Below are 16,517 nucleotides of genomic sequence, written 5' to 3'. Positions count from 1 at the left end.
TATATTCTTCTATATTCTATACACTATATTCTTCTGTATTCTATATTTCTCTATATTCTATATTTTATTTTCTACATTATTCTATATTCTATTTTCTTTTATATTCTGTATTCTATCTTCTGTGTTCTGTTCTATATTCTATATTCTTCTATATACTATATTCTTCCGTATTCTATATTCAATATTCTGTATTCTATACTCTACATTCTATATTCTTCTATATTCTACATTCTATATTTATTGATATTATTTAATCTATATTCTTGTATATTCTATATGCTATATTCTATATTCTTTGATATTCTATATTCTACATTCTAAATTGTATATTCTTCTATTTTCTATACTCTATGTTATTCTGTATTATATATTCCACATTATGCATTCTATATTCTGTATTCTTCTATATTCTGTATTCTATACTCTATATTCTACACTCAACCTTATATATTCAAAATTTTTGTATATTCTATATTCTGTGTTCTGTGTTCTACATTCTACACTCTATGTTCTGTATTCTCTTATATTCTATAATTTATATTCTTCTGTTTTCCATATTTTCTATTCTATCTTCTATATTCTACATTCTATATTCTAAATTCTTCTAGATTCTATAATCTATATACTTCTGCATTCTGTATTCTGTGTTCTATATTCTATATTGTGCATTTTATATATTTTATTCTGTATTCCATATTTGTCATAATTCTGTATTCTATATACTATATTCTTCTACATTCTATATTTCATATTCCATAAGCTGTATTCTATATTCTATACTCTACATTCTATATTCTTCTATATTCTGTAATCTATATTCTTCTATATTCTACATTCTAAATTCTAAATTCCTAAATATATATTCTTCTATATTCTATGTTCTATATTCTACACTCTATATTATATATTTTATAATCTACATTATATATTTTATATTCTTCTATATTGTTTATTTTATATCTTATATTGTATATTCCATTTTCGTGAATATCCAATATTCTACCTTCTTCTATATTCTTTTATCTTTGTGTTCTATATTCTATAATCTATATTCTATGTTCTGTTCTCTATATTCCATGATTCTATATTGTATAATCTGTATTCTATATTAAATATTCTATATACTATATTTTATATTCAACAGTCTACATTCTATATTCGTCTATATTCTTTATTCTTCTCTATTCTATATACTATATTCTCTATTCTATATTCTCTATTCTATATTCTTCTATACTATCGTCTATATTCTATATTCTTCTGTAATCTATAATCTATACTCTTCTATATTCTATATCCTATATTCTATGTTCTATATTCTACATTCTTCTATATTCTATCTTCTATATTCTTTATTCTATCTTCTATGTTCTAATTGTATATTCTATATTCTTCTATATTCTGTATTCTATATTGTATACTCTACATTATTCTTCTATATTCTAGGATCTATATTCTTCTATATTCTATAATCAATATACTTCTACATTCTATATTCTGTATTCTATTTTGGATATTTTATATCTTATATTCCATATTCAATATTCTTCTATATAGTATATTCTTCTATATTCTATATTCTATGTTGTATGTTCCATACTCTGTATTCTATATCCTATATTCTACATTCTTCAATCTGTATTCTATATTCTTCTATATTGTATATTCTACATTCTATATCCTTCTGTAGTCTATAATCTATATTTTTCTATATTCTATATTCTACATTGTGCATTCTATATTCTATATTCCTTGATATTCTATAATCTATATACTTCTAAACTTTATATTCTGTATTCTTGTATATTGTATCTTTTATTCTATATTCCATTTTCATCAATGTTCTATAGTCTATATTTTCTGTTTTCTTTCTCCTATGATCTATATTCTGTGTTCCGTACTCTATATTCTATATTCTTCTATATTCTGTAATCCATATTCTGTTCTGTATTCTTTATTCTATATTGTATATTCTATATACTACATTTTACATTCTAAATTCTTCTGTTTTCTATATTCTACATTCTGTATTTTATATTCTTCTATATTCTCTCCTCTACATTCTAAATTTTTCTGTATTCTATATTCTTCTATAATCTATATTCTGTATCCTATATTTTACATTCTACCTTCTTTATTCTTCTATATTCTAAAATCTATATTCTTCTGTATTCTATATTCTACATTCTAAATTCTATTTTCTATATACTTCTATATGCTATAATCTATGTGTGTCTACAGTCCATGTTCTGTGTTCTATATTCTACATTCTTCTATGTTGTACATTTTATATATTCTATATTCCATTTTTGTCAATATCTTATATTCTTCTATATTCCATCTTCTGTGTTCTAAATTCTACATTCTATATTCTGTTCTCTATACTGTATATTCTTCTGTGTTCTAAAATCTATATTCTTCTATACTCAATATTTGTCAATATTCTGTATTCTATATTCTATGTACCCTATTCTATATTCTATATTCCTTAGTCCATATTCTGTATTCTTCTATATACCATATTGTATATTCTTCTATATTCTACTTTCTACATTCTATATTCTTCTATGTTCTATAATCTATATCCTTCTATATTCAATATTCTATATTCTAAATACTGTATTCTATTTTCTACGGTCTATATATTATATTCTGTATTCTTCTATATTGTATATTCATATTCTACATTCTTTATTCTAAATTTTTCTGTATTCTATATTCCTCTATATTCTATATTCTGAATTCTATGTTCTTTATTTTATATTCCACATTCTAAACTCTATATTCTATATTCTTCTATATTCTATATTCTACATTCTCCATACTACGTTCTATTTTCTATATTCTTCTGTATTCTATAATCTGTATTCTACATTCTATATTCCATATCCTATATTCTATATACCATATTCATCACTATTCTATATTCTTCTATAATCTATCTTCTATGTTCTGTCATCTTTATTCTATATTCTACCTTCTTTTATCTTCTATATTCTGTATTTTTCTGTATTCTATATTCTTTTATAATGTACATTCTCTATTCTATATTGTTCTCTATTTTATATTCTTCCATATTCTATATTCTTCTCTATACTATATTCTTCTATAATCTATATTTTATCTTTCAAATTCTATATTCTACATTCTATTTTCTATACTGCATATTCTTCTATATTTTATATTCTACATTCTATAATCTACATTCTTCTATATTCTGTATTCTACATTCTGCATTCTATATTCTAAATTCTTGTATATTTTATATTCTTCTATGTTCTATATTCTTTGTTCTACATTCTATATTCTTCTGTTTTCTATATTCTGCTTTGTGCATTCTATATTCTATAATCTTTATTCTTCTATATCCTATATTCTACATTCTATATTCTAATGTTTTCTATATTCTCCCTCTACATTCTATATTCTATATACTTCTATATTCTTTTATATTCTATAATCTATATTCTTCTGAATTCTATATTCTCTCTTGTATGTTCTGTATTCTATATTCTATACACTTATGTATTGTATAATCTATATACCTCTACATTCCATATTCTGTATTCTATGTTCTGTTTCACATTTTACTTATTATATTCTATATTCCAAATTTGTCAATATTCTATATTTTCTATATACTATATTCTTCTTTATTTTATATTCTTTATTCCATATACTACATTCTGTATTCTGTATTGTATAGACTATAGTCTGCATTCTATATTCTAAATGCTTCTATATTCTTTATTCTTCTCTCATCTATATTCTGTGTTCTGTATTCTATATTCTACATTCTGTATTATTCTATATTCTACTTTCTGTATTCTAAATTTTTCTATACTCTATATTTTTCTCTATTCTATATTCTGTACTATACATCCTAAAATCTATATTCTGTATTCTTGTATGTTCTATATTCCATATTCTATACTCTACATTCTATATTCTTCTATATTCTTTAATCTGTATTCTTCTACATTCTATATCCTATATTCTTCTATATTGTATGTCCTATATCCTGTATTCTATATTCAATAGACTGTATTCATCAATATTCTATATTCTTCTATGTTCTATCTTCTGTCTTCTGTATTCTGGCATATATTCTATGTTCTACATTCTATATTCTTCGATATTCTATATTCTTCTGTATTCTGTGTTTTACATTCTCCTATAATCTATATTCTTTTACATTCTGTATTCTATCTTCTATGTTGTATATTCTTCTATATTTTGTATTATTTATTCCATATTCTATATTCTACATTCAACATTCTATATTCTTCTATATTCTACATTCTAAATTCTATGTTCATCTATATTCTATATTCCATACTCCGTATTCTATATATGATATTCTATGTTCCATATTTTATATTCTATATTCTACTATATACTATATTCCATATTCTATAGTCTACATTCTATATTCCATATTCTTCTATTTTCTATATTTTTTTATATTCTATATACCGTATTCTTCAATATTCTATAATCTATGTTCTATTTTCCATATTCTGTATTCTTCTATATTCTACATTCTATGTTCTTCTATATTTGATTTTTTATATTCTATATTCCTCTATATTCTCTACTCTATATTTTTCTATATTTGTCTATACTCTACATCCTATATTTTGTATTCTATATTCTACATTCAACATTCTATATTCTATCTTCTATATTCTATTTTCTATAGTGTACTCTATATTCTATATTCTTTTATATTCTGTATTCTACATTCTATATTCTCTTTGTTGTGTGTTCTATATCCTATATTCTTCTGTATACTATGTTCTTCTATATTCTGTATTCCTTATTCTTTTATATTCTATATCCTATATTCTACATTCCATATTCTTCTGTATTCAATAATTTATATTCTTGTATATTCTATAATCAATATACTTCTACATTCTCTATTCTCTATTCTTTTATTTTGCATATGTTATATCTTATGTTTTATATTCATCAATATTCTATATTGTATATTCTTCTATATTAAATATTCCATATTCTATATTTGTATATTCTATATTCTTCTATGTTCCATAATCTGCATTCTTCTATATTCTATATTCTACGTTCTTTGTTCTATATACTACATTCTACATTACGTATTCTTCTATATTCTATAATCTATGTACTTTTATATTCTAAATTCTATATCTTATATTCTATATTCCATTTTCATCTTTGTTCTATGTTCTATATTCTTCTATATACTATATTCTATATTCTACATTCCATATTCAATATTCTATCGTCTATATTTTACATTCTATATTCTGTACTCTATATTCTTCTATATTGTACATTTGATAGATTATATTCTATATGCCATATTCATCAACGTTCTATATTCTTCTATATAGTATATTCTTCTATATTCTATATTCCATTTTCATCAATATCCTATATTCTATCTTCTATGTTCTGTTTTCTATATTCTATATACTACATTCTGTTCTGTGTATTCTATATTCTTCTATATTCTATATTCTGTATTCTACAATCTACATTCTATATTTTAAATTCTTGTGTATTCTTTATTCTTCTCTATTCTGTATTCCATGTTCTACTTTCTAAACTGTATATTCTATATTCTTCTATAATCTGTATTTTATATCCTTCTATATACTATATTCTTCTACATTCTAAATTTTATATTCCATATTCTTCTACATTCTAAATTCTGTATTCTCCTACATGCTATATTCTATATACTTCTATATTGTGTATTCTATATGCTATATTCTATATACCATATTCATCAATATTCAGTTTTCTTCTATATTACCCTATATTCTCTATTATTTATTCTATATTCTCCTACGTTCTGTATCTATGTTCTATATTCTTCAATAATGTATCTTCTATTTTCTGTATTCTCCTATATTCTTTATTCTACATTCTGTATTCAATATTCTGTATTCTTCAATATTCTATAATCTGTATTCTACATTCTATATTCTTCTATATTGTATATTCTTTATCCTTTATTCTTTATACCATATTCATCAATATTCTATATTCTATGTTTTATCTTCTATATTTCATATTCTATATTCTTCAACAGTGTATTATCTATATTCTACTTTCTTCTACATTGTATATTCTATATCATATGTTCTATATTCTATATACCATGTTCATCAATATTCTACATTCTATATTCTCCTGTATTCTATATTTGAAACTCTCCTATACTCTATATTCTATATTTTACATTCTATATTCCTCTACATTCTTTACTCTATGTTCTGTATTGTATATTTTTCAAGAATGTATATTCTATATTCTTCTATATTCTATAATCTTCTGTATTCTATATCCTTCTATATTCTATATCCTTTTTTCTATGTTCTTCTATATTCAATATATATATTCTTTTATAGTCTATATTCTATGTTGTATATTTTTCTATATTATGTATTATTCTATACTCTGTTTTATATTCCATATTCTATATTCTGTACTTTACATTCTTCTATATTCTATATTCCATGTTATTCTATATTCTTCTTTTTACTATATACTATATTCTTCTATATTCCATATTCTATATTCTACATTCTGTATTCCATATTCTTCTACACTCTATATTCTGTATTCTATTTTCTACATTCTAAATTCTATATTATTCTATGTTCTATATTCTTCTCTATTCTGTATTTTCTATATTCTATATTCCATACTCTGTATCCTATATTCCATATTTGGTGTTCTATGTTCTGTATTCTGTATTTTTCTATATACTATATACTTCTGTATTCTATATTCCATAGTCCATATTCTACATTCTCTATTCTACATTCCAAATTCTATATTCTACAGTCTGCATTCTATATTCTAAATTCTTCTATATCCTTTACTGTTCTCTCTTCTTTATTCTTCTCTATTCTGTATTCCATATTCTATGTTCTACATTCTGCATTCTATATTCCATTTTCTTCTATATTCTAAATTTTTCTAAATTCTATGTCAGGCACTCCTTGGAAACTCTATGGGGCAGTTCTACTCTGTCCTATAGGGTTGCTATGAGTCGGAATCAACTCGACGGCACTGGGTTTATATACTTCTTTATTCTAGATTGTGAAATCTATATTTCTTATTCTATATTCTACCTTCTAAACTCTATATTCTATATTTTTCTGTAATCTATATTCTATGTTCTTGTATATTCTATATTCCATATTCTACATTCTATATTCTTCTATATTCTGTATTGTATATTCTTCAATATTCTATATTTTTCTATAATGTATGTTCTATATTCTCGTATATTGCATATTCTTCTATAATCTATATTCTTCTATATTCTGTATTCTATCTTCTATGTTCTATATTCTATACTCCCCTATATACTATATTCTTCTATATTCTGCATTCCATATTCCATACTCTATATTCTACATTCTGTATTCTAAATTCTTCTATATATTCTGTATTCTACATTCTAAATTGTATATTCTATGTTCTTCTATATTCTATATTTTTCTATATTCTATGTTCCATCCTCTGAATTCTATATTCGATGTTCCATGTTCTATGTTGAATATCCTATATTCTCTATGTACTATATTTTTCTCTATTCTATATTCCATATTCTATATTCTACACTCTTCATTCTGTATTCTTCTATATTCCATATTCTATATTCTTCTATATTCCATAATCTTCTATATTCTATAATCTATATTCTTCTATATTCTATGTTCTTTTTTCTGTATTTTATATTCTGTATTCTTGTACATTCTATATTCTATAGTCTAAATTTTATATTCTATACTCTTCTCTAGTCTATATTTTTCTATTTTCTCTATTCCATATTCTATATTTAGTATTCTATATTCTGCATTCTAAATTCTTTTATTTTCTACTTCTATATTTTTCTATATTCTAGGTACTATATTCCATGCCCTGTATTCCACATTGTATATTCAATGTTCTATCTTCTAAATTTTTCTATATACTATATTTTTCTGTATGCTATATTCTGTTCCATATTCTGTATTCTATATGCTATATTCGACACTCCATATTCCTCTATATTCCATATTCTATATTTTATATTCTAGATTCTATATTCCATCATCTTCTATATTCTATAATCTGTATTCTTCTGTATTCTATATTCTATGTTCTAAATTCTATATTCTATGTTCTTCTATATTCTGTATTGTATAATCTTCTATCGTCTATATTCTTCTACAACGTATATTCTATATTCTCCTGTATTCGATATTCTAATTCTTCTATATTCTTCCATATTCTGTATTCTTCAGTTTCCTGTATTTTATATCCTTCTATATTCTATATTCTTTTTTATTCTGTGTTCTATCTTCTATGTTCCATATTCTTCTGTGTACTATATTCTTGTGTGTTCTATATTCCACATTCTATATTCTACAATGTATATTCCATATTCTTCTATATTCTATAACCTTTATTCTATATTTTGTATAATAAATTCTACATTCTATATTCTAAATTACTCAATATTCTTTATTCTTCTCTCTTCTATATTCTGTGTTCTATATTCTATATTCTACACTCTATATTATCCTGTATTCCATATTCTATATTCTACATTCTATATTCTTCTGTATTGTATAATCTATATTCTTCTGTATTGTATAATCTATATTCTTCTGTATTCTGTATTCTCTGTTCTAGTTTCTATATTCTACATTCTAAATTCTATATTTTCTGTATTCTATATTGTATACACTTCCACATTCTATATTCTGTACACTATATTCTGTATTCTACTATATTGTACATTTTACATATTTTATTACATATTATATTCTATATTCTATGTTCCATATTTGTCAATACTGTATATTCTATATTCCATATTCTATATTTTACATTCTTTATTCTGTATTCTTCTATATTTTACGTTCTATATTCCATAATCTTCTAAATTCTATAATCTATATTTTATATTCTGTTTTCTACATTCTACACTCTATATTCTGAATTCTATATACTTCTATATTCTTATACCTTTTTATTCTATATTCCAAAATCGATGTTCTATGCTCTATATTTTTCTATATACTTTATTGTTCTTTATTTCATTTTCCATAGTCCATATTCTATATTCTACATTGTCCATCCTATATTCTATTTTCTTCTACATTCCTTATTCTATATTCTATATTTTACATTCTGTATTCTATAATCTTATATAATCTATATTTGTCTATATTCTACATTCTTTGGTCTATATTTTATATTCTGTATTCTACATTCTTTATTCTACAGTCTACATTCTATATTCTAAATTCTATATTTTTATTCGTCTCTATTCTATATTCTGTATTCTATATTATTCTGTAATGTATCTTCTATAATCTGTACTCTTCTATATTCTATATTCTACCATTTTCTGTATTCTTTTATGTTCTGTATTCTATCTTCTGTATTCTGTGTTCTATATTCTATAATATAAATTAATTTTATAATTTATCCTATAAATACTATATTTGATATTCTATATTCTAAATTCTTCTGTATTCTAAATTCTATATTTGATGTTCTTCTATGTTTTATACTTTTCAATATTCTATATTTTTTTATACTCCATACTCTGTATTCTATATTTGATGTTCTATGTTCTATATTCTATCTTTTTCTATATACTGTATTTTTCTGTATTCTATATTCTGTATTCCATTTTTCATATTCCCTATTCTATGTTCTACATTCTATATTCTATGTTCTTCTATATTCTATATTTCCCTCTATTCTATATTCCATACTCTGTATTCTATATTTGATGTTCTATGTTCTATATTCTATGTTTTTCTATATACTATATTCTTCTGTATTATATATTCTATATTCCATATTGCATATTCTACATTTAATATTCAACATTCTGTATTCTATGTTCCTCTATATTCTATATTTTTCTATATTCGATGTTGTATATTCTGTATTTTTATATATACTGTATTCTATATTCTTTATTCCATTTTCCATATTCCCTATTCTATATTCCATATTCTTCAATGTTTTATATTCTATATTTTACATTCTATGTTCTATAATCGTATATATTCTATAATCTATATTCTTCTATATTTTATAATGTGTATCCTGCATTTTACATTCTCATAGCGACCCTACAGGACAGAGTAGAACTGCCCCACAGAATTTCCATGTAGCGCCTGGCAGATTCGAACTGCTGATTTCTTGGTTAGCAGCCATAGCACTTAACCACTATGCCACCTGGGTCGTTATGAGTCGGAATCGACTCGACGGCAGCAGGTTTGGTGTGGTTTTGTCTTATTCTACATTCTACATTATACTGTATGTTCTTCTATATTCTATATTCTTCTATGTCCTATATTCCATATTTTTCCATATTCTGTATTCCGTACTCCAAATTCTATATTTGATGTTCTATGTTCTATATTTTTCTACATACTATATTTTTCTTTATTCTATATTTTATATTCCATATTGCATATTATATATGCTATATTCTTCTATATTCCATATTGATATTCTTCTGTATTCTATATTTTACATTCTATATTCCATAATCTTCTATATTGTATAACCTATAATCTTCTATATTCTATATTCTTTAATCCATATTTTATTGTGTAGTCTAGATTCTACATTCTACGTCCTATAGTCTGTATTCTAAATACTATATTCTATGTTCTTCTATATTCTGTTTTTCTATGTTCTATATTCTATATTCCATACTCTGTATTCTATGTTCCATATTCAATGTTCTATGTTCTATATTCTGTAATTTTCTATATACTATATTCTTCTGTATCTATATTCTATGTTCTATATTCTATACTCTTCTGTTCTGTATTCCACACTCTTCTATATTTTATATTCTACATTCTATATTCTTCTATCTTCTATAATCTATATTCTTCCATATTCTATATTCTACAGTCTACATTCTATATTCTAAATTCGTCTATATTTTTTATTCTTCTTGATTCTCTATTCTTTTTTGTGTATTCTGTATTCTATGTTCTACATTTTATGTTCCATTTTCTTCTATGTTCTATATCGTACATTCCATATTCTATACACTTCTATATTCTACATTCTATATTCCTCTATATTCTATAATCTATATTCTTTACTTTCTATATTCTACGTCTTCTTTATTGTATATCCTATATTCTATATACCATATTGGTCAATATTCTATATTCTTCTGTATTCTATCTTCTATATTCTGTAGTCTGTCTTCTATATTTTTCTCTATTCTTTATTCTAAATTTATGTTTTATATTCTATATTCTGTATTCTCTATTCTTCAATATTCTCTATTTCTATAATGTATATTCTATATTCTTCTATACTCCATATTCCATATTCTTCTATAATCTATATTCCTTTATATTCTGTATTCTATCTTCTATGTTCTTCTATATACTGTGTTCTATACTCAATATTCTACATTCTATTTTCTAAATTCTTCTATATTCTATATTCTGTGTTCTACATTCTAAATTCTATGTTCTTCTATATTTTATATTTTTCTATATTCTATATTTTTCTTTATTCTATGTTCTATATTGCACACTCATATTCAATATTCTATATTTGATGTTGTATGTTGTATAGTCTATATTTTTCTATATACTATATTTTCTGTATTCTATATTCCATATTCCACATTTTATATTCTATATTCTTCTAAATTCCATATATTATATTTTTCTATAGTCTATATTTTATGTTCTATATTCTATAATCTTGTATATTCTATAATCTACTTTCTTCTATAGTCTATATTTTATATTCTATATTCTGTTTCTACATTCTATATTCTCTATTCAAAATTTGATATTCTATGTTCTCCTGTATTCTATATTCTTTTATATTCTATATTGTATTTTTTCTATAATCTATGTTCTGTATTCCATACTCTGTGTTCTGTATTCTATATTCAATGTTCTATGTTCTGTATTTTTCTATATACTATTTTTTTCTGTATTCTATAATCCATATTCCATATTCTATACTCCATATTCCATATTCTATATTCCAAATTCTTCAATAGTCTGTATTCTATATTCTATGTTTTACATTCTATGTTCCATAATCTTCTATATTCTATAATCTATATTTCGTATTCTACATTTTATATTCTATATTCTATATTTTTCTATATTCTATGTTTTTCTATAGTCTATGTTCCATACCCTGTATTCTATATTCCATATTCATTGTTCTATATTCTATATTCTAAATTCTTCTATGTTCTTTATTCTTCTCTATCCTATATGCTACATTCTTTATTCTTCTATATATTTCTTCCACATCCTATATTCTAAATTTGTCTATATTCTATATTATTTTCTGAATTCTATATTCTTTATTCCATTTTCTACATACTAAAATCTCTATAGTCTTCTATATTCTATATTCTTCTATATCCCATGTTCTACATTCTATAATCCTCTATATTCTACATACTAAATTCTATATTGTATATTCTTCCAAATTCTATATCCTTCTACATTATATATTCTATATTCTTCTATATTCCATACTCTGTATTCTTTATTCTATGTTCAATGTTCTATATACCACTATATGCTATATCCTTCTATATTCTATATTCTCCATTCTATATTCTTCTATTATCTCTATTCTATATTCTGTTTCTATTTTGTTTTTATATCCTACATTGTACTTTCTATAATCATTTTTCTTCTATATTCTACATTCTTCATTCTGTATTCTTCCATTTTCTATACTCTCTAAGTTCTGTGTTCCAAATTTTTCTATATTCTATATTCTTCTATATTCTGATTCTACATTCTACATTCTTTTATATTTTATAATCTATATTCTCTATTCTATGCTCTATATTCTACATTTTAAATTCTATGTTATATATTCTTCTGTGTTCTATAATCTGTATACTTCTACATTCTATATTCTGTATTCCATATTCTTTTATATTGCATATTTTATATATTTTATTTTGTATTCTATATCTTCTACATTCCATATTCTATATTCTACATTCTATATTCTGCATTCTGTACTTGATATTCTACATTCTATGTTCTATATTCTTCTAAGTTCTGTGTTTTATTCTCTTCTATATTCTATAATGTACATTCTACATTCTATATTCTTCTATAATCTATATTCTGTCCTCTATATTCTACAGTCTACATTCTATGTTCTAAATTCTATATTCTTTACCCTTCTCTATTCTATGTTCTACATTCTATATTCCATTTTCTTCTATATTCTATATTCTAAATTTTTCTAAATTCTATATTCTTTATTCTACCTTCTAAACTCTGCATTCTATATTCTTCTGTAATCTATATTCTATGTTCTACATTCTATATTCTGTACTCTTCTATATTCTATAATCTATATTCTTCTACTTTGTATATTCTACATTCTTCTATATTGTATATCCTATATCTCATATTCTATATACCATATTTGCCAATATTCTATATTCTTCTATATTCTGTAGTCTCTCATCTATATTCTATATTTAAAAATTTATATTCTCTATTCTTCAATATTCTATATTCTTCTATAATGTATATTCTATATTCTTCTATATTCCATATTATTCTATAAGATCTATATTCTGTATTCTATATTCTATGTCCCATGTCCTAAATTCTTCTATATACTATATTCTTCTGTATTCTATATTCCATATTCTACATTCTACATTTTATGTGCTAAATTCTTCTATATAGTATATTCTTCTATTTTCTATATTCTTCTATATTTGATATTCTATATTTTTCTGTATTCCATACTCTGTAGTCTATGTTCCATATTTGATGTTCTATGTTCTATATTCTATATTTTTCTGTAGTTTTTTATACTTTTCTGTACTCTATATTTATATTCCATAGTCAATATTCTATATTCTATGTTCTGTATTCTATATACTTCTGTGCTCTGTTTTCTATACTCTTCTATATTCTATATTGTACATTCAATATTCTCCTATGTTGTATAATCTATATTCTTCCATATTCTATGGTCTGTATTCTATAGTCTACATTCTATATTCTAAATTCTTCTATATTCTTTATTCTCCTCTATTCTCATTTGTGTATTATTCTTTTATTCCCATTTGTTTATTCTGTACTCTATTCTACATTCTTTGTTCCATTTTTTCTATATTCTAAATTATACATTCTGTATTCTACCCTTAATCTCTATGTTTCCCTGTCAGTGTCCTCTGCTTTCACTGAGAGCTACAAAAGAGCCGGCTTGATGCTGAGGCATAGAAATTCACTTTATTTTTTACTTTGTATTTATGATTAAAAAAATTTTTTTTTATTAACTAGTATTAATTCTAGTGTTTTCTATGGCTTTTAAATTTTTCTGTGAAGACATTCGTATAATCTATGAATAATAACAGTTATACTTTTTCTTGTCATTTTGTTCTAGCTTCGACCTCCACTGTTAAATATTTAATAGAAATAATAAGAGAAAGCATCCTTGTTTTATTGCTAATTAATTTTAAAGAGAATGTCCCACATTTCGCCATGAACTATCGTGCTAACTGTAGTTTTCCAAGTTTGGGAACTCCTTTTTTGTTCCTAGTTTGCTCAGAGTTCTTATGTCTCAGTGTGATTGGATTTTCTCACTGCTTTTCACCATCTCTTTATGTGAGCCTTGTCTTTTCTTCCTTAACCTACACATGTGGTGAATTAAGTTATTAAATGTTTAATGTTCACTCAAGATTGCATGCTGACTATAAGCCCCCTTGATCATGGCATATTACATGGTTTACACTTGGCTGGATCTCTTTGCCAGCATTTTATGTAGGTTTTTGCATCTCAATTACTTATACCTTTCTTTTCTAATTCGGTATCAATATTAAAGTAGCCTTAAGGATCAAGTTGGAGAGCATCTCATATTTTTCTCTTCTTTGGTGACTATGTACAAGATTAAGATGATCTGTTTTTTGCATGTTTGCTGGAACTTGCCTGAAAGTGGTCTCCCAAACCGGAAACCGTGTGGCCATCGAGCTGATTCCTTCTTCGTAGGGAGATCTTGAAGTACTGACCCATTTTGTATGGTGATTAAAGGCCATTTCTGGTGCTGATTTACTTAGAAAAATTTCCACTGCATGTTGTAGGCTGCTAGGATTTCATCATTAAATATTATGCGGTTATCACTGTTTTCAGCCTCGTCCAGGCCAATTAATCAACCCCAGATTTTCCATTTTCCCGAGGTCAGACTGCGTATCTACTCCTGGTACCAGTTCCCTTACCTAAGACTTATTTGCAAAGAAACATACAACCAAGCCTCCTTTGAGTCTATGATGTGAGAATACAGTCAGTCCCACATAATGTAACTTCTTTGTAATTATTCTTTTTTTTAAGTGCTTCACATTTACTTTTTTTTTTTTTCCCCACCTATCTAGCAGTTTTAAAGTTGTGCATTTCAGGTTGAGGTCATTAGCTGGATTGACTCTGCGGGGAGGGGCTGTGCCCAGTTGCATCTGGGCATCAAGAGAAGGCGCCTCTAGAACTAGGAGGCCTGAGGCGGAGGTTGGGTAGTTGGGGGGGTGGGGGCGGGGCAGGGCTGCACAGAGAGGGGCGCCCTGAGGGATCCTCGATGCCCAGGGCTGCCCCACCTCAAGCTCGCGGGCAGCAGGATGGAGCTGGCTCCAGGAGCCTTTTGTGACAGTCCCAGCCCACCCATCCCTGCCCTGAACTCAGACCCCCTAGGCTCACAGGTGGCACCAGAACTAGGGGAAGCCTGAGGCCACAGAGAGCGAGACCCAGTGTACATACCTGAGCCTGATCACAGCGCTTATGCTGGGATAGGAGGGCAGAGGAGGCATATGGGACTTCAGTCTAGAGGATGCCCCAGGAAGGGTGGGAGAGTTGTGGTCACCCTCGGAGTCTGGGTCCGCACATGGAGGCCCCGAGGTTGCACTTCTGGGAGGAGAAGGCAAAGCCACACAGGCCACACTGTACATACACACACTCACCCCCTTTCTCCCTCAGAAGGGCTCCCCAGGGAGGTCACCCCTAGTTTGGGGAGCAGCAGAGCCCACCCAGGTCAGGACTAGGGACTTTATTTCCTGCACTGTGGCCACTGGCTGATAGCAGACTCCTGTCTTCACAGATTAAAGAAGGAATTATTGAAATGAGCTCGAAACTCCAGATTTGATTGAAGGATCATAAACTAACACAGGGAAATACAACTTTAGCAATAAATGCCTGTTTGGAGCCCAAGTTGCATTACAAAAAAAATAAATAAATAAAACCTGAACAAGACCCCAGAGGGAGTGATAGGAGCCTCCTTCTTTTGCCACCCTCGCTCTGTGGCCCCAAGCTTTCTCATCTCCCACCTCCCAAGAGTGTATCAACTGCTTTGAGAGTTTTAGAATAAAGATCGCCAGGAATATGACTGTTCTCATCCAGTGAGGATTTCCCCAGTGCTGGATTAGACTAAATTCTGAGAATCCTCCAGAGGTTCCTGGGGCTGGTGTGGTCAACACACTG

At 26.1% G+C, this 16,517-nt stretch overlaps 1 pseudogene; it reads right to left on the bottom strand.

The window, feature by feature from the left end:
- LOC135228538 (olfactory receptor 6C3-like) overlaps positions 1–15,988 on the bottom strand; it is a 58,969-nt pseudogene extending 42,981 nt beyond the window's left edge.
- Between the last annotated feature and the right edge of the window lie 529 nt (positions 15,989–16,517).

The sequence above is a fragment of the Loxodonta africana genome, chromosome 22, assembly GCF_030014295.1.
Source record: "Loxodonta africana isolate mLoxAfr1 chromosome 22, mLoxAfr1.hap2, whole genome shotgun sequence".
Taxonomy (NCBI): Eukaryota; Metazoa; Chordata; class Mammalia; order Proboscidea; family Elephantidae; genus Loxodonta; species Loxodonta africana.
The sequence above is the reverse complement of the archived record's forward strand: the minus strand, read 5'-3'. Positions and strand labels throughout refer to the sequence as shown.